Here is a 19,632-nt window from a genome sequence, read left to right on the forward strand (position 1 = left end):
CAAGCCCTTGTTCTCGTGTTTATTACCCGCGCCCTTCATGGACGCGGTTACCGTGTCTGTCCCCGCAGCGGTGACCTCAGATGGGGGTCACCGTGTCTGTCCCCGCAGCGGTGACCTCAGACGGGGGTCACCGTGTCTGTCCCCCAGCAGCGACCTCAGATGCGGTTACCGTGTCTGTCCCCCAGCAGCGACCTCAGATGGGGTTACCGTGTCTCTCCCCTCAGTGGCGACCTCAGAGGCGGTCACCGTATCTCTCCCCGCTCCCCCCGCGGCGACCTCAGACGGGGTCACCGTGTCTGTCCCCCAGCGGCGACCTCAGACGAGCTCGGGCAGGGATCGTCGTGTCCGCTCTGCACTTGCCCCGGCGCAGGGGCGGGACGGACGCCTCCGGACACCCGCTGGGGCAACCGCGAGCGGTCCCCGAGGCCGCCCCGACGACCCGACACCCGCGGCGCATGCGGGACGAGGCCGCACCCGCCGGGAAGAAATCGGCGCGCAGAGAAATGCACAGAGCAGGACGCAGCTCTGGGGGAAACCGGAGGCGCCCCCGGAGAAAAGGCGCAGCGGCGCGGACGCATCCTCACAGCCGCGCGCCAGAGCCGAAAGTGCGGGGAAACGAGCGTTCGCGATACTGCGGGAGGGCTCAGTGGCCACGCCCCGACCACGCCCCTGGGCCGGGTTCCCGGGGAGAGAGGCGGGCCCAGTATTAACCACGCCCCAAGTGTCATTCTGGCTTCAGACCCGCCCGAAGGGGGCGGATCCAGGGACTGGACCCAGTCGCGTTCCAGAGGGCGGGGGGGAACTAGCATCTCTCTGCTCGCCGATTGGAGGACGCATCTCTCCCCGCCCATCACTGAGGCTCCACCAATCCCGATACCCGCTTGCTTCCTTTTCCGCTCCCGGCAGCCTCGGAACCGGTAGCGGAAGCGTCGACCGGGCCGCGGGCAGGGGAGGCTGTTGCCCTTCGCCCGGGACGTCCGCCTTTTCCCGGGGTCCACGGCGGGGCCTGGCCCCGTGTCTGCTCGACGGCCGAGGCTGGGTAAAAGGGCTAGCCCAGCCCGGTTGGAGGCCCCTGGGACGGGGCGGGGCGGGGCGCTCCCCGGCCCCCGGGACGCTGGGGCCCGGCCGAGCCCCGGCTGCGGGAAGGGCGGGTACGGGGGCTGCAGGCCGGCTTCGGGGGCTCGCAGCGGGGCGCGGCCGCACGGTCCCTGCGTCCGGCGGGCAGACGAGGGCTGCGTCAGGCGCCGGTTGCTGTCGGTGCGTCCGCGCACGGTCGCGGGCATCGTCGCGGTCCAGTCCCGGAGCCCTGACTGCGGGCGCGGGGGGGACGCGCGCTCGGGACCGGGGCTTCGGCCAAGTGAAGGTCGGACGAGCCGGGGGCTCCCCCCCGAGGACGCCGTCCCCCCGCGGGCGACGTTTGGCAGCGCGGGAAGACACTGCGGGGCTGACCCCTGGGTTCCGGGGGCGCTGCTGGCGCGGGGGGTGCGGGCTGGGGCTCAGCGCCGTCCCCGGAGACGTGCGCACCGGGTCGGTGGGAGCACTGTGTGGCGGGTGCGGTCTCCTGGAGAAGGGGTTGTCCGGATCCGGCTGTTGCCTGGGTCTCAAGGAGGCAGCCGGGCTGTTAGTGCAGTCGCTGTTCCACGAAGTAATTTTCACACGAAAGTGCGGAGGTGATGCGTGGTTCCAGCAGGTACTGTGTTTGCCGCAGGCGTTTGTACAGATAAACTGCACAGAAAGCGAACCAGGAGCCGTACTGGTGTTCCCCGGCCTCCCTGCCGGGAGCCATTCCTATTTTTTTTTTTCTTTTTAATATTTTATTTATATGTATATATTTATATTCTATAAAATTATATTAAATATACATTTATATTTTTTATATTTATTTTATTTACTTACTTGAAAGAGAGATCACAAGTAGGCAGAGAGGCAGGCAGAGAGAGAGGGGAAGCAGGCTCGGCGCTGAGCAGAGAGCCGGACGCGGGGCTGGATCCTGAGCCGCAGGCGGAGGCTTAGCCCTCGGAGCCAACCTGGGCGCCTGGAGGGAGCCATCCTAATTCGGCCTGTACCCAGCCTTTTAGTCCATGTTTGTGTAGGGCCATTTTCCCCCTGCGTGTGTGTATGTGCCCCTGTACACATACACATACAAAAAATTACACATAATTTTTTGGTATTTTTCTTAACTGCTATAATGGAATCCTATATCCATCATCAGCTTTTTTTTTTTTTTTTTCTTTTCCTTCAAGGGGATTTTTCAGATTTAGTGTTTTTTTGTTTTTTAGTTTAAATTCAGTTAGTTAACAGATAGTGTATGACTCGTTTCAGAGGTGGAGGTCAGGGATTCATCCGTCTCCTACCATACCCAGTGAGCCCTCCTTCATGTCCATCCGATTTAGTGTTGATAATACATCAGGGTTTCTCAAACTCACTGCCTCCCTGGCCCCCGCCCTCCAGATACCCGTAGCAGTCCCACTGGTGACAACCAGAATTGTCTCCAGGTGTTGCCAGTGTCCCTGGAGGGCAAACTCACACGAGGTGGAGTCCCAGCCGTACACAAAGGTGTGGTTAGGTCCTTACCCCTGCCCTATGCACGACATGACTTACTTAACTGCTGTCTTGGTGGTGGTGTTTCAGTCTGTTTTTCCAGAGTTTTACTTTTTTTTTTTTTTTTAAGATTATTTATTTATTTATTTGACAGACCGAGATCACAAGTAGGCAGAGAGGCAGGCAGAGCGAGGGGAGGAAGCAAGCTCCCCGCTGAGCAGAGCCTGATGTGGGACTCGATCCCAGGACCCTGAGATCATGACCTGAGCCAAAGGCAGAGGCTTTAATCCACTGAGCCACCCAGGCGCCCCCAGAGTTTTACTTTTGCACATACTGCCCGTCCTTGCTCGGGAATCCTGCGAGAGGGGTCCAGGCGAGGAACCGCACCGTTTGGCGACTCTAATTAGGAAGCTGCATGCTTACAAGTCTCGATTTCTCTGGAACGCTCACGTGACTTGAGCAGCCGTGCGAGAATATTCCCCTTGAGAACAGTGGGGCAAAGTGCAGCCCCACATGGTGTCCTGTGAAAACCAGGTCTCCTTCCCCACCAGTCCCTAGTCGCTTAGCCGGGCCCCTGCAAAGCCACTCACACCCCCAGTTGTTTGTATGGATTTTCAGAGCGCGGCACACAGGACTCCGGGTTCTTTCAGCCCTAGGACGCGATTAGTGTGTGCATTGTAAATTCAGTGTCAACTGCCAGACTGTCCTTGGAGCGGCCTGCAGGGCCTGGGAAGAGCTGTTTTTACCCGACATTGGCCGCGACTTGGAAGTACCATCACTCTCGAGTTCATGGTCACATGGAAGGGTTGACTCAGTGGTCACTGGGGTGGCTGTTTGAATTATTCACTGAAGCCCCTGTCTCTTTGGAAGCTGCCTTCTTTGGCAAGATTCCCTGGCCGGGTTTTGCAGAACTCACTTGTCAAGAAGATTTGCTGCTTCTGTCATTTTTAGGCACACTTATTTTTTCCAGTGATTTCTCAGAATTCATTCTTGCAAGTCTCTGTGTTCCCCGCAAGCTGTGATTTTTGTGGTGTTTTCTTTCAGCCGTGTGTGCTGTCCCACGTGGTAGCCACAGGAGGCCGTTTCAAAAAATGGCATTTTTATTTCAAGAGTTCAGTGTATTTTTTTTTTAACGGCTTTACTGAAATATGAAGTGTAAAATTCAGTGGCTTTTAGCATCCACAGAATTCCACAACCATGGCCACAACTTGAGAATCTTTTCATCACTTCCAAAAGAAGCTCTGTACCCTTTAGCTACTACCACCCTCTCTCCCTGTTCCCCAGCCCCAGCCCTAAGCGACTACGCATATTTTCTGTCCAGAGATTTCCCTCTTTGGGTTATTTTGTGTGAAGAGTCTTCTCTGATGGGCTTCTTTCATAAACTTTTCAAGGTTTATCCACACTGTAGCATGGATCTTTTTTAGACTGAACGACAGGGCGCCGGGGTGGCTCAGTCGGTGAAGCATCTGCCTTCGGCTCAGGTCCTGGGCTCGAGTCCTGCGTCAGCCTCCCTGCTCAGTGGGAAATCTGCTGCTCCGTTTCCCTCTGCCCTCCCCGCGTGTGCTCCCCTCCCTGCTCAGGCTCTCTCTCGCTGTCTCTCTCAAATAAATGAATAAAGTAGTTAAAAAAAAAAAAAAAAGACTGGATGATATTCCAGGGCATGATTGGACCATTTTTTTTCATGCCCTCACCTGCCAGTGGACATGCTGACAGCTTCTACCTTCTGGCTGTTGTGAGCAATGCTACTGCGAACATTTGTGTACAAGTATCCTTTTGAGTTTTCAGTTCCTTTGTTAGATGCTGTTGACGAAGCAGCAGGACCGGAATGGAGTCCCTTGGACCAAGCCCCTGTCATCAAATGGGCATAATAGCTGACGGAACTACAGTTCAGCCTCTCCCAGGAACGCAAGCTCCCCCCGGCAGCTGGGAGTCTCCTGGCTGGGTGAACTTTCTGATAGGCCCCTTATGTCCCTGAAAGGCGACCTTACCTGAAACCAGGTCCACTCTGCTAGTAACTTCCTTGTGTCTCTCCCCCTTTCCATGAAAACCTTCCATTTTGTACAGCTCTCCAGAGCCCCTTTCTCTTTGCTAAGATGACAGGTTGCCTCATTCAGGAGTCATTAAATAAGGCCAATAAAAGCTTTAAAACTTACGCAGATAACTTGTGTTTTTCAACAATACCTAGGAGTGGAATGTCTGGGTCCTATGGAAACTGTTTCTTTGTATGAGGAGCCACAGGTCCCTGTTTCCCAGAGCTGTACTGTTTCTCATTCGCACTAACAGTGAAGATTCTGATTTTCCATATCATTGTGGATACTTGTTACTATCTTTTTTATTCTAACCATCCTAATGGATGGCAAAGTGATATATCTACGTGTGGGTTTCTTTTTTAAAGATTTTATTGGGACGCCTGGATGGCTCAGTTGGTTAAGCAGCTGCCTTCAGCTCAGGTCATGATCCCAGCGTCCTGGGATCCACATCAGGCTCCTTGCTCAGCGGGGAGCCTGCTTTTCCCTCTGCCTCTGCCTGCCATTCTGCCTGCCTGTGCTCGCTCTCTCCCCCCCCTCTCTGATAAATAAATAAAATCTTTTAAAAAAATAATAAAGATTTTATTTACTTGAGAGAGAAGAGAGATCACAGAGGGAGAGGGAGAAGCCAACTCCCATTTGAGCAGGGAGCTGGTTGTGGGGCTCGATCCAGGACCCTGAGATCATGACCTGAGCCGAAGGCAGAGGACCAACTGTCTGAGCCACCCAGGTGTCCCCTCTTTGTGGTTTTCCTGGTGGCTGATGATGTACAGCATCTTTTCCTGTGCTGACGGGCCCCTCTGTATATCCTGGGAGAAATGCCATTCACATCCTTTGCCTCTTCTGGTTGGATGACTTACCCTTCTGTTACTGATTGTGGGAGTTCTTTATGTATATTAGAAATAATTCCCTTGTCAGGAATATAATTTGCAAATACTTGCTTCTGGTCTGTGGATTGTCTTTTCGCTTTCTTGAATATGTAAACACATGCCCAGGCCTGCCCCCAGCCTCTCCTCCAGCACTGCACCAGAACCCGGAAGAGGCTGGGGCTGGTCCTCAGAGGGGGAAGTGGGGAGTGTGCAGGGGGAAGGAGGCTATGGTAGGGGCTTCCCTGGGAGTGATGGCACTCACAGCTGTGTGAGACCAAGGGGAGGCCGCAGGAGGGATGGGCCCTCACAGTCCCTCCCTGTTCACAGTGGGATATATTACTTATTACATATGCTGTTTCTTAATACGGTTTTTTGGTGGTTGTTGCTCACCACTGGAATCTAAGAAGGATGAAGGCAAGGATTTTTTTTTAATATTTTATTTATTTATTTGACAGAGAGATCACCAGTAGATGGAGAGGCAGGCAGAGAGAGAGAGAGAGGGAAGCAGGCTGCCTGCTGAGCAGAGACCCGATGCGCAACGGGGCTCGATCCCAGGACCCTGAGATCATGACCTGAGCTGAAGGCAGAGGCTTAACCCACTGAGCCACCCAGGCGCCCAAGACAAGGATTTTTGTGGCCATTGACTCTGTCCCCCAGTGCAGAGAACAGTCTGGGTCATAGAAGATGCTTAATGAGAACAGCTGACCCTTGAACAACCTGGGTTTGAACTGTGTAGGTCCGCTTATATGCAGATTTTTAAAATAAACATTTTAATAAATAAAGTAAAGTAAAAAATGTATTTTCCTTATGATATTGTTTTTTCTCTAGCTTACTTTATTGTAAGAATACGGTTTATAATCATACAGCATACCAAATATGTGTTCATCGGCCGTTTCTGTTATCAGTAAGGTTTCTGGTCAACAGTGGGCCATTATTAGTTAAATTTTGGGGAAGTCAAAAGTGACACATTTTCAACTGGGCAGGACGTCAGAGCCCCTAACCCCCACGTTGCTCAAGGATCAAGTGTATTTACTAAAGGAATATGTATACTCAAGTTTTAAAAAGATTTTATTTATTGGGCGCCTGGGTGGCTCAGTGGGTTAAGCCTCTGCCTTCAGCTCAGGTCATGATTTTAGGGTTCTGGGATCGAGCCCCGCATCGGGCTCTCTGCTCAGCCTCCCCCTCCCTCTCGGCCTGCCTCTCTGCCTACTTGTGATCTCTGTCTCTCTGTCAAATGAATAAATAAAATTTTTTAAAAAGTAAAAAAAATTAAGAGGAAAAGTTAATTGCAGAAATAGTGTATGAAATAATCTCACTTGCATTTAAAAACAATCAAAAGGCCACGGGAAAAGTTCTCAAGACCAGTCACCTATTCCTGAGACACGCCCATAGCCACGCCTGGGGAGGAGCCAGGCCACGAGCCACGCCCACAGCGTGTTCTAGCCGCGCCCACGGGCTGTTTGTTTACCCAGACCTAGAAGTCAGGATTCGGTCCTGAGCCCCTCAGCGTTCCTGGTGGGCGGGGAGTAGGCTGTTTCCGCGCGGTGATTGGAGGATGCGGCCCGCCCCGCCCAGCTCTGAGGTTCGGCCTATCCCGATCCCCGGAAGCCTCTCCCCTTTCGACCCCGGAGCCGGAAGTGACGGCGGCCGCTCGAGGCTCGGGTGTCCCGCGGCCACGGGCTCGGGCGCGCGGGCGGTACCCGCAGAGCCCGGTCGGAGGCTGGGGCGGGCTTTCAGGGCACCGGGACGGGTCTTTTTGGCGGCGAGTCCGGCGCAGCCCCGCGGAGGAGGCGCGGGAGGCCGGGGGCTCTCGGCCCGGGCGGGCGCGTCCCTTGCGCGTCCGCGTACCGGCCCGGGCGCAGGGCACCGCGGAGGAGACGTGGCGGCCGCCGAAGTCCCGGCGACCCGCAGGCGCCTCCGCCGGAACCGGAAGGCGCTTCAGACGGGAGGGGAGCAGCGGGCGCGGGGCCGTTTCCGGGGCGTGCTCAGCCGAGCCCCGCGGAGGCCGGTGCGGGGCGAGGGTCCGGGGCTGGGGACGCGCTCGGGGCCCCGTGTCCTGTGGGCCTGACCGAGCCCGAACGCTGTCGGGGAGACGAGGCATAGCGCGGAGCCAGCGCGGTGCGCCGTGACCCCGGCCTGGAGGCTCGCGGTTAGGCCGGGGGCCTGATGCGGGCCTCGATCCCGGGACCCTGGGAGAAGGCAGATGCTGAACCGACGGAGCCAGCCGGGCGCCTCCACAGACTTCACTTTTTAGGGTGGTTTTAGATTTATAGGAGATTCGATCAGAAAGTACTGCTTTCCCACCGCCCTACCCGGCCTTCCCTCTGCTGTGAACATCCGCGCGCCCGGTGACTCGTTCCCGGGGTGCCGAGCCGATGCTGATCGGTTATTAACGGAAGCCCTGCGGACGTGTGGGTTCGGACGGATGTGTGACGTGTCTCCGCCACTGCGGTATCCGCGTGGTTTGCCCTCCAGGTCCCCGCCCCCCGCCTGTCCACGCGCCCCAAACCACCAGCCTGCGTGCCGGTTCCCTGGTTTCGCAGAGCTGGAATCGGAGGATGGGCCTTTCTCGGTCGTATGCGCTTCAGATTCCTGCGTGTCTTCTCGTGGCTTGGTAGTTTGTTCCTTTTCGGGGCCGAGTAGTATTCCCCTGCCCGCCCGTCCCACAGTTCTTTCTCCATGCACCTCGCAAGGGGCATCGCGACCGTCCCAGGGTTTGGCAGTGAGGCCCGAAGCTGCTGTCTGCGGCCCGGGGCGAGGCCTCTGTGCGGACACGGGCTCCGCTCCTTTGGTGAGCACCGAGGAGCACGGCGGCGGGGTCGCGGGGAAGCCTGTCCGGTCGTGTGGGAAGTCATCGGAGTGACTGCGGAGTGGCTGACCAGCTTCGAGGCTGCGTCTCCTCCTCCTCCTCCTCGCTGGCGCTTGGGGACGCTGGCGTCATTCCAGCCGCGGGGGGGCTGGTGGCTCTTTGTTGCTTTCATCCCCGTCCCTGACGGCAGGGCGGGGGGGCATCTCTGTGTGTGTCTTTCGCCTTCCTGCGTCTTGGGCGAGGAGTCTGTTCGGATCCTCTGCCTGCTGATGGAGTCCGTTTTCCTGTTGCTGACCCTTAAGGATTCTCCGTGTGTTTTTAGTCCACGTCCCTTATCAGCACGTACCTCTGGCGTGCATTCCCTCCAGCCTCCGGCCTGCCTTTCCTCTCTCCCCCGGTGCTCATCCCACAGACCTGGAGGTTTTGAGTGAATTCTGGCCATCAGTTCTGTCTCTCCTGGACCGTGGGGTTGGGGGCAGGTGCAGGAGGCCCTGCTGGGCTGCTGGGGCGGGGCCAGGGCTTGGATCGCACTTGGGGCGCAGCTGGCAGTTGGCTTTTCAGGGGGTCTGTGTACGTGGGGAAGGCAGGGCAGGCTGGAGGGGCAAGGGAGTCAGCTGGGGGTTCTGGGTCGGCAGACGCAGGGTCCGAGCACGGGAAGGCCCACGGACCGGGATGGTGTGCAGCAAGGGGAGCTCAGCCCTCCCTCGGATCCAGGGCTCATGGGGCCACACTCCCTCTGAAGCTCCAGGGGGGCCGTCCTGGGTCTGATAAGAACACCAGGCACCAGATAGAGACCCGCCCTCTCCAATGTGATGTCCTCCTAACTGGTGACCTCTGCAGAGACTCTGGTTCCGGGGAAGGTCACGGGCTCACACAGCAGAAGCTTAGCAGGTGCGCCTCCCGTTTCACACCGCGGAGGGGAGACCCTTGCCGGTGATGACGAGGGGGGCAGGCTTGGAGGACCAAGCACGGGGCCCTCCCGGTCGGGGACGGTGGGACCCTGGATGTTGGGGGTGGGAGTCCAGGCCAGAGGGAGGAGTGGAGGGGGACGGGGGAGGGTATGTGACAGAGGCCAGACAGGAAGTCGGTCAGGCAGCCGGGAGGGGCTGCCCCGGGAGAGCAGCAGAAGCAGGGTTAGGGGAGACTTTGCCGATGGGTCAGGACCAGGTCTCCTGAGCCCCGAGGGTGGCGGCCTTGTGCTCCTGGCAGACCTGAGGCAGGTGAGGGTCTGCGGAATGGAGGCTGGAGGTGGGGGGTGGCGTCGAAGCCCCTCCTCGGTCTCCTCCCTTTGTCCTCCCATCTGGACACTCCCACAGTCACTTAGGGTTCTTGGGCCCAATTCCCACGTTTGAGAGGAGCAGCTCTCAGCCCGCACGGGGTCCGTGACCTCTTCCCCAGGTTCCATTAACTTATCCAGAACTCAGAGAAGCACGTTTCCCAGTCAGCTCAAGGCTGTGAATCAGCAGCCGCGTGACGAGATGAGCTGGGTAGGGCGAGGTCCCACACAATGGCGCTTCTGTCCCCGCGGAGGTGGCTTGGCAGCAGGGCGGAGCATCCTGGCTCCCATGGAGGGAAGCTGTCGAAATAGAAATGCCAAAAACCCGTCATCCCGGCTTTTCCTGGAGGCTTCGTTGCATAGTCCTGATCGACTAAGTCTCAGGGCTTTGGTGGCCTCACGACCCCCGCCCCGGCCCCCTCCAGATTGAGGAAAGTTCTCCTGGCAGCCGACCCCATCCTCAGGTGACAGAAGGGCTTTCCAAAAAATCAGCTCATTAGCCTAACAAGACAACACTGTCAACCTTCTAGGAAATTCCAAGGGCTTTAGGAGCTGTGGGCCACCGGCCGCAGACAAGACCACATATATATGAGGGGTATGTTTTGGTCCTTGATGAATAAAATGCATATATATGTATTTTTAAGTGTATTTATTTTATTTAAGTTTCCTCTACACCCGTCGTGGTGCTTGAACTCAGGACCCTGGGACCATGACCTGAGCTGAAGGCAGATGCTTCACCAACTGAGCCACCAGGCGCCCCACAACACCTGTTTCTTACGAATCAGGATCCCGTGTGTGTGTGTGGACTCCCTGATTGGCCGTGCTTCGTTGACCCAGTATGTGGTCCTGATGGAATTTATTCTTCTCTCTGGCCTTTTGCAACCTGAAGCTCTCATCGCTTTGATCCTGTCATACCCACACTTGGTAACTGCTGTGGCCCGAAGGTCCGTGTCTTCCCAGATCCCCGTGTTGAATTGTGACCCCCAGGGGGACGGTGTCGGGAGGGTGGGGCCCCAGGAAGGGCATTAACACCTGGTAAGTGATCCCAGAGAGCTCCCTCACACCGGCCACCGCATGGCGATGGGCATCAACTAGGAAGCGGACCCTCACCAGACATGAGGCCACCTGAGCCTTGATCTTGGACTCCCAAGCTCCCAACAGTCTGTCTGAAGTCCCCCGTCTGCAGCATTCTGTGATAGTGGCCGGAGAGGACTGAGACAGGACCCACCTCTCAGATGGGGAAAGTCCGTGTGCCCGTCTGCCCCACGTGGAGCTGCTGCACGAGGCAGAGCCGAGCCCGGTGGCCGGATGGACCTGGACTTGCGCCTCCCACCTGGGCTGTGCCGCTCGCTCTTGAACCCAAATCCTAGTCTCCCTTTTGCAGGGCGTACGGGCTCTGTTGTGTCCCCCACAATTCCTATGTGGAAGCCCTCACCCCCCAGGACCTCGGAGTGTGGCCTTACTTGGAGAAGGGGTCTTTAGAGAGTGATTACAGTACAACGAGGCAGTTCCTGTGGGCTCTCATCTGATCTGACCGGTGTCCTTAGAAGACAAAGAGGATAGGGTACACCTTGGCTCCCAGGGCAGGGGTGCACAGAGGCATGGGAGGGGCCGTCCGCCAGCCAGTGGGGGCCTCCGGAAAACCAGCCCCGTCCACACCTTGGACTCCGGGCCTCCAGAACCATGACAAGTGTCTGCTGTTGAAGTTGTTCTGTCCATGGGATTCTGTGTTGGTGGCCCAGGCTGACCACTTGTTCTGGCTTATTACAGAAGTTGAAGGTGCCCGCCTGTGCCCGGTTGCCACCCCGTGGCCTCATGGCCGCTCAGCGAGGTGCCTCCTTACAAGCCTGGGCTCCACTTTTCACATTAAACCTACTTCCCCGGGCTGGGGACGGCTCTGAGGTTGGGTCTGATTGGTGGCCGGTAGATCAGTGTTCCACACAGAACTCCAGAAAGCACACTCCCCAGAGGGGCCGCAGGACGATGGGGCATCCCGGCGTCGCTACTGTCCCGTCCTGCAGCGATCCGGCTGCTGACGTCCCCAGATGGGTGCCCAGAGCGGGTCCCTGGGCTTGGTGGTGTGGGCGTGTGGGCATCGTCCCATCACGGGGTGGGGGGTGCTTCGTGGTCGTGTCAGGCTGGCTGGACGAAAGCCCCAGCGCCCCGCTGGCTGGTGTCTGACATGCGGAGGGAGTTATTTTGCGGGGCGGGGGGCGCAATCCCGGAGCCCCACTCCTGAGTTCATTGGCCTTCTGGCCTAGTCAGCAGCCAGTTCACTCCGAGCTAATCTGCCAAATGGGGACATTGTGGTCCCTCCATGGGCTGTGCATGCCCTGAGTGTGGTGGCCTTGAGGGCTGGGGGGGGCCTGGGACCCCCTCTCCCTGCCCGTCCCCGGGCCCTGCCCGCCCAGCGCCTCGTGCTTCCGCAAGGAGGGAACGCAGAAGTTGGACGGTTGCCGGTTTCTCCGGAGCTGGTCACAGGTGAGGGCAACATCAACCCCTCCTTCCTCAAAAGGACCTACTTTTCCTCCAAAGATGCAGGTGCCTCCTTCCGAGGCCTGGGGATGGGCAGCCAGCCAGGGCTGGGCCCCACTTCCCTCCCGTCTTGGAGCCGCACGGCGGTGGACGGACTGCCCTGCCCGGACATGGAGGGTCTCGCTCAGACTTGTCCCTGCCCACGTGCTGGGCCACGTCCTGGTGGGGAACCCAGACGGGAGCCCAGGGGCCTCCATGGCTGGAGCGTTGCCTCCAGGCCCCCAGTGTCCTCGGCCCCTGGGGGACCCAGACAGGTCTGGATGCAGCTGGTCGAGCCCCTGGCTGAGGCAGAATGCCACATTCGGTTTCCTAGCAGGTGTCAGAGCAACCTTTATTCATTTTATTTTTTAAAATATTTTATTCATCTATTATCAGAGAGAGCACGCACGTGGGCCGGGGAGAAGGGGCAGAGGGAGAGGGAAGCCCCAGCAGACCCCATGCCACGGGGCTCGATCTCACATCCCTGAGACCATGACCTGAGCTGAGATCAAGAGCCACTCAGGCGCCCAGAGCCTGGAGAGACCACGCAGGGAAGGCTCTGAGGCCCGTGGCGTGTGGCAGGACTGGGTGTCCTCCCCGGAACCGCCCCCCCGGTGGAGTTGCTGGGCTCTTTCCGGGCAGCCTCTCCGTAGGAGTGCGTAGGAGACCCACGGGAACCCGGCACCGCCTGGCAAGGCCATCACGCCCCATGTCACCCAGGCCACGGTCTCTCCGCGCCGGCACTGCCCACACTGATGCCAGCAGCCCCCCAGGAGCGACAACCACGAGTGTCTCCTGGGGGCAGGCTCACCCCGTAAGAATAGCTGCCACGATTCTCACAGGCAGGGGCCAGGGTGAGGCGCTCAGGGGCAATAGCCCAGGGTCCTGTCCTTAGGGAAGCACAGGGCACAGCATCCTCCCGACTCCGGGGCCCCGCGTGAACCACGAGCTGTGTCCATATGGGTGTGGCCCCTCCCTGCCGCTCCAAAGTCAGACTTGCCCTGACCTGGTCCCTGGAATCCAGGGTTTCAGCCCCAGGTTGGGGAAGGATGTGGGATTTCTTGCCGTGGCCTCCCATATCCCACATCTTCCCACAGGATCGGGGCATCAGTGCCTCTGACCTCCCGGGGTCTCCGAGGAGAGCAGAGGACATGGGGGCAGGTGAGCACTCCTGGACTGCACGCACCGGCCAGGCTCTCTGCGGTCCCCACTTAGGAGGACACCTGTCCTGTTGGATCAGGGCTCCCCCCTCTGACCTCCCTCTGTCACCTCCCTAAAAGCCCATCTGCAAATACAGCCATGCTGGGGTCGGGACTTGAATAAGGGAATGTCGGGAGTGGAATTGCTGGGTCCTGTCGCCACTCTGTCTCTGACTTCTACGCAGAAAGAACTGTTTCCCGAAGGGTCGCAGCGTTTATACACTCACAGCAGCCGTGTGCAATGTGCTCCAGCTTCTCCGTGTCCTGGTTAGCACTTGTTATCATCAGTCTTTTTGATAATACCCTTCCCAGGGCGTGTGAAGGAGTGTGTTATAATTTCGCATTTCCCTAATGAAAAATGATGGTGAGCGTTTCTTCATCTGCTTATTAGCAATTTGTATGTCTTCTTAGGAGACATATCTATTAACATCTAGTGCCCATTTTTCATTTGTTTAGGTCTTTCTATTTTTAAAAAGTTTTTGAAGATTCATTTGAGAGAGAGAGAGAAAAAAAGCACATGAGCTGAGGGAGAGGCAGAGGGAGAGACTCTCAGGCAGACGCCCCGCTGAGTGTGGAGCCCGACGCAGGGCTGGACCCCACGACCCTGAGATCACGACCTGAGCCGAAACCAAGAGTTGGACACCCAACTGACCGGACCATCCATGCACCCCTGTTTGGGTCTTCTTATTGTTAAGTGTTGTTACTTTTTTCTAAGACCATAAGTATATATTTTTTGGTCCACTTTATTTTAGAGTGGAAGAAACAACTTAAAATCAAGGAGGCAGGGGCGCCTGGCTGGCCCAGGCAGTAGAGCTTAGGACTCTTGATCTCAGGGTCATGAGTTTGAGACCCATGTTGGGTGCAGAGTTTGCTTAGGGAAGAAAAAGGCAAGGAGCCAACTTCTAAACAGGATATTCTTTTTTTTTTTTTAAGATTTTATTTATTTATTTAACAGAGAGAGATTACAAGTAGGCAGAGAGGCAGGCAGAGAGAGAGGAGGAAGCAGGCTCCCTGCTGAGCAGAGAGCCCGATGCGGGGCTCGATCCCAGGACCCTGAGATCATGACCTGAGCCGAAGGCAGCGGCTTAACCCACTGAGCCACCCAGGCGCCCCTAAACAGGATATTCTTGGAAAAAAGTTGTTCGGTGGCGTGCAAATGGTAAGATTCACCGTGGGTCAGGCCCTGTCCTTTGCTGTTGGAGAAATCAGTACCAGAAGTTAGGAAAGACGCAAAGGAGCAGGAGAGACGTGTGAGAGACATGGCTTTTGTTCAAGAGGTGTCGTATGTCAGGAGAAAGTCTGTGAAAAGCATGAATTGGGAGGAAACAAACACAAAATTTTCCAGTCAGAGGCCTGCTGGCAACTCCTTCTGGCTTGCCGCTGCATGTTTTCTGGGGCTGTGCCCCGCACCCTGAGATCAGCCACAGACAGTCCACGTGGACAGACCTGGCTGTGTCCCAACACAACTTGGACCAAAGCGGGCTGTGGGTTGGATTTGGCCTGCAGGCCAGCCTTTGACCTAATGCAGAGGTCTTTTTCCGAGTTCGCCACAAGTGAGCATCTCCACAACATTCCTTGGACTGAATGAATCTTCGAAAGAGAAATCAGGAGTAAAGAGTGACCCAAAAGCCAAGCTCTGGGATAGTCATGAATGTGTTGATTCCTCCTGTTGAACCACCCACACACCCAGGTTGGGGAGCTTTGCCCCAGGGCACAGGCAGGGTTCAGGCCCCCGGTGCTCCAGCAACAGCTGGGTGGGGACCCCGCAACCACCATTCCTCCCTTGTCAGCAGGTGCAGCGGGGGCCCGTGTGGCATGGGGAGCCCCGGAAGGAGCCCGGATCTCTTGAGAGCCGGTCACCATACACCCCTCGGCACAAACCTGCTCAGGGGACTGAGCCACCAGGCAGCCCTGTTTTCCACTTTCATTATTTAAAAATTTTTTTTTTAAGATTTTTATTATTTATTTGACAGACAGAGATCACAAGTAGGCAGAGAGGCAGGCAGAGAGAGAGAGAGAGAGAGAGAGCAGGAAGCAGGCTCCCTGCTGAGCAGAGAGCCCGATGCGGGACTCGATCCCAGGACCCTGAGATCATGACCTGAGCCAAAGGCAGCGGCTTAACCCACTGAGCCACCCAGGCGCCCCGTTTTCCACTTTTAATGCCGCATCCTGCATTGACCCCACCCTCCCTGTGCTGAGGGCACAAGGCTGTCCCATTGTGTCTCATCCGTTGTTGTGCACAGAGTCCTGGTGCAAAGGAGTACACAGGCATTGTGAGACACCATCTGTTCTCATTGTCTCCCTCTGACTCACTGGTGAGCGAGGGACCCCCCCACCCCAAGGTCACGGGGACAACCGACATGCAGCACCCAGCACTGGGCAGATGAGACCCGAAGGCATTTATTCGTCACATGAACCCAGAGTCTGGGAGCAGGACCTCACAGGCCCCCTTGGGCCACACAGGCGATGCACTTGGGGACAGAGTGACCACAGGGGCTGCGGGAGGTGGGCTTCGCAGGGACAAGGCAGTGGTGGCCCTTGTTCCTGGGGACGATGAATTTGGCTCTCAGAATGATTCTGAGGCTGCAGGAGAAGAAGCAGGAGCTGTGACCCACCCCTGGGGGAGGGGGCTTTGGGCTGGGGGACTTGGTGGCCGGAGCAGAGTTGGGGCCTGGGCCCCTGCTCGCGGCTGAGTGACGTTCCCGCGGGTGGTGGCCCTGCTGTGTACCTTCCTTCATTGGCCTTCAGCGTGGGAATCCCGCCGCAGCGGACACTGACGAGCATCTGTTGAAACCCCGTTTCCAGCTGCTGTGGGTGTGCACCTCCCCCTGCGATCGCGGGGTCACAGGGTCATTTTAGGTCCCAGCGCTGGAGGAGCCACCGCACGTTTCCGCAGCGCTGCGCCCCGTCCCGCTTCCGCCAGCCCCCGTGACCATTCCGGTCGCTCCCCGACGTGCGCTCCCGGCCCTTGATTTCCCGGATTCTGATGCTGCCGCATCTGGGGCCCCTCAGGGGTCACCAGTGACACACCGGACAGCTTGTCCACAGCACACCTCTTACATGCAAAGCAGCCAATCGAGCCCGCGCCCCTCCCCCTCCTCTCTGGGGCTTTCACCGCGGCCACGGTCCCCCGCTGCTACAGACGGTCCCCCGCTGCTACAGCCCAGACTGGCAGCCCTTACGCAGGCTAGCCCGCCCTCAGCCTGCACCCCTGCCCCGCCTCTCTCTTCCCGAGGGAACCACAGTGAACGCTCTTGCCCGCACTCCCCCCCTTTCTCCCTGTCTCCCAATGGCCGCAGGTGCTCCCCTTGCGTGGCCATGTGTGGCCGGCAGCCACGAGGGACGGATGACCTTCTCTTGGTAAGTTTGTGCGGAGACAGCAGGTGAGCAGATCGGGGCGGGGATGGTTCCTCAGGGCATATGCTGTTGAGTCGTAGGTCCCACACCTGACAGTGATGTCACATTCTGTGTCAACAGAGGAGCAGGCTCCCCCCTGAGCAGGAAGCTGGAGGTGGGACTCAATCCCAGGACCCCAGGATCACGACCAGACCCAAAGGCAGCCGCTCAACTGACTGAGCCACCCAGGAGCCCCTCCAATCTCTCCTTGTAAAATCACCAGTCGGATGGGCGAAGGGCCCACCCTATGGCCTCATTGTACCTTAATTACCTCTTTATTTTTCTTCTAATTTTTAATTTTTTAAAAGATTATTTATTTATTTATTTATTTGACAGAGAGAGAGATCACAAGTAGGCAGAGAGGCACTCAGAGAGAGGGAAGCAGGCTCCCGCCCAGCAGAGAGCCTGATGCGGGATCGATCCCAGGACCCTAAGATCATGACCTGAGCTGAAGGCAGAGGCTTAACCCATTGAGCCACCCAGGTGCCCAGAAGTTTTTTTTTTTTTTTCCCTTTGCATAAAGCTGATTAATACCAAGGGTCACCCAACTCCCAGGTGGCTTGAGGAGGCACGATTGTATGACCAAGGCTGTTGGTTTCTGTCCTGTTAAGACTGGTGATGCTCAGCTTGAGACCATGTCTGTCATGGTTTGCCTCTGCTTGGCTATGTAAGTGAAGGAGATTTCTTTGTCTTTGCAATCTCTTAGAGGACTGCCTTGGACGCAGGTCATGTTCTGGTTTAGTGCTGATTCAGAAATAAAACTTTTTCCTTTCTCTTCTGGCTTTGTGAGGGATTTTCCAGGTTGGCAGGAGGTTCTGTATTCAATTATATTTCCCCAACAGAGAGCAATATTTGAATAGGCAGAGTTTGGAAATAAGCCCAGCATATATTTGGAGAGAACTGGTTGAACAATTTCTATCCATTTCCACCCCTTTAGGAAGATCACAAAAATCACTAAGATGAGAAGCTGTAGGATTTACTTTTAATGGAATCAAAAAAGCAAAGCCTACTGCAATGTGTTTACGCTGTTACTTTTTTATAACAAAGAAAACAAAACTGGTAAGTGAACTCGTTACTTTTTACATAAACACTGACCAGATGTATAAGAAACCCAATTGCTGATACTCCCAGCAAGTCTTAGGTTTCTAAATCTGTCTATGTGACACTATAAATAGTTTATAATTCAAATGGGATTTATTTTTAACTGGAAGTCCCTTTTCTATATGAGAAATCATTCTCAAATATGTTCCTCTTTTTACAAAAGAAACAACAGGACCCAAATGGAGTCACTGGTGCCGAGTCCTCTCTCAGCACTTAACACCCAATCAGACTGCAGTTTTGGCTTCTTCTAGTGATTGCCTGGTCAGCACCAGTGAGATAATCCGCCAGACAGACCCCCTTTCCCCCCAAAGGAAGGTGGCCTTGCCCGAAACAATCCAGCTGTTGCTAGAAACTTCTTTTTCCCCATCCCCTTCTGCCTATAAAAGCTGTTATATAGCTCCTTGGAGCTCCTTTCCATCTGCTAAGATGGGAGGTCGCCTGATTCGTGAATCATTAAATAAAACCAATTACCTATTCAAATGTTCTCAGATGAATTTCGTTTTTAACGCTCAGAACACTCATTTTTATGGAGGCGAATGACAGCTTTCTGCAAAACAGAGAAAACGAATTTTTATAATTGCGTTTGTAGGCAGAACGGTCAAGGACACCCACCGGAATTGATACCTTCTCAGTCCAAAACTGGGGGATCTATTTTGAAACGGGCGGTCCTGTTAAACGCTGCTGGGGGGTCTATTGAGAGTTTCCGGTCCCACAAAAATGATTTCAGCTTTCACTGCTTTTAAATCTGTTGAAATAGGCATTCATTCGATTGCCTTCAAGATATCACAGCCTTTTATGCTGCAGAATTCTCTAGGGATACACCCAGAAACGAACCCCCAAAACATTTCCTTGTATGGTGTGAAGATTTAAAATCACGAGTCCCGCAAAAAAAAAAAAAAAAAAAAAAGTCGGAAGGACACGGAGGAGGCCGTGTCTACGCACACGTCGCGTTCCAACGCTCAGAACACTGTGAACTTTTCACTTTCGCCGACCGCCACGGCGGGGCTCCGGGAACGCGCTCCCTCCCGGGACTGAAATAGCGACACTGTAGCGCCTGTGCGCCCCGCAGCCAATCGCCGGCCCGACGGGCGGCGCGCGCTCCGCCAGCGCCAATCGCGATCCTTTCAAAACAACTTATGTAACCGCGTGGTCTCGCCGGCTCCAGCCCGCGCTTCGGGGTCGGACCCGCGTCTCCCAGACCGCAGGGCCCCAGAACCCCCCAAACGCTTTCAGGGCCTTCCAGTCTTGCGGTCCTGGCTGTAACGGGGAAAAGGCACATCTGACCCCAAATTCTGGGGTCCCGGGCCAGGCTGCAGAGCCGGGGTCCCTCCTCCGCGGGGTGGGCGGAGGAGGGGGCGGTTTGCTGACCTCAGGCCCCAGAGGTGGGGACCAGGAGCGAGCTCGGGGGCCCCCAACCCCCACGGCTGTCAACCCGCCGGCCCCGCCCAGCGCGCAGTGACGTCACCGGCGAGGATCTTTGTTCTTGAACAAAAGGCCCACCTGAACGCTGACCTTGCCCCCAGGCCAACCCTTGACCCTAGGGTTCAGCAGCCCCTCCGGTCCGTCCCCTCCCGTCCCGGCTCCCAACGAGGGGAGCTCGCGGGTACACGGAGTCAGGACTCCAAGGTCCAGGGGGAAGACGCAGGCGCCCGCAGGTCCGAGCGCCGGGAGCGGGTTCGGCTCCGAGCGCACGCCGGGAGGCCGCGTGTGTCCGAGCGGCTTGTCACTCAGGACGCAGGGGGCAGGGTCTGGGAGGATTGTCCAGTCAGGGGCTGCAGGGGCGGTGCCGAGGCGCGGAAGCCCAGTGGGTGGTTAACCCCAAGCCCCAGCTCCGGGGGCGGTGCCAGGAAGATGAACCAATCAGGGTGCAGGGTTCGGGGAGCCGCCCAATCAGGGCGCA

The 19,632-nt window shown here is 56.7% G+C and overlaps 3 long non-coding RNA genes across 5 annotated transcripts; 2 read left to right on the forward strand and 1 right to left on the reverse strand.

Moving 5' to 3' along the window:
• The first annotated feature begins 917 nt into the window (after nucleotides 1–917).
• On the forward strand, nucleotides 918–4,693 carry LOC309867837. The gene is made up of 2 exons (XR_014313344.1): nucleotides 918–2,634; nucleotides 2,846–4,693. It is a non-coding gene; the product is annotated as an uncharacterized lncRNA (long non-coding RNA).
• A 10,749-nt stretch (nucleotides 4,694–15,442) lies between these two features.
• Nucleotides 15,443–18,212, forward strand: LOC309867833. 2 transcript variants are annotated; one of them, XR_014313342.1, is made up of 3 exons: nucleotides 15,443–15,740; nucleotides 16,535–16,595; nucleotides 17,569–18,212. It is a non-coding gene; the product is annotated as an uncharacterized lncRNA (long non-coding RNA). The 2 variants fall into 2 exon arrangements; XR_014313343.1 differs by lacking the exon at nucleotides 15,443–15,740 and having other exon boundaries at nucleotides 16,412–16,595; nucleotides 17,569–17,690; nucleotides 17,896–18,212.
• On the reverse strand, nucleotides 15,789–19,503 carry LOC309867804. Of its 2 annotated transcripts, XR_014313318.1 has the most exons (4): nucleotides 19,233–19,503; nucleotides 18,204–18,279; nucleotides 16,587–16,700; nucleotides 15,789–16,063 (listed from the first exon to the last, which is right to left on the reverse strand). It is a non-coding gene; the product is annotated as an uncharacterized lncRNA (long non-coding RNA). The 2 variants fall into 2 exon arrangements; XR_014313319.1 differs by lacking the exon at nucleotides 16,587–16,700 and having other exon boundaries at nucleotides 19,233–19,497.
• Between the last annotated feature and the right edge of the window lie 129 nt (nucleotides 19,504–19,632).

This window comes from Mustela nivalis, assembly GCF_964662115.1.
Source record: "Mustela nivalis genome assembly, chromosome: 1".
Classification (NCBI taxonomy): Eukaryota; Metazoa; Chordata; class Mammalia; order Carnivora; family Mustelidae; genus Mustela; species Mustela nivalis.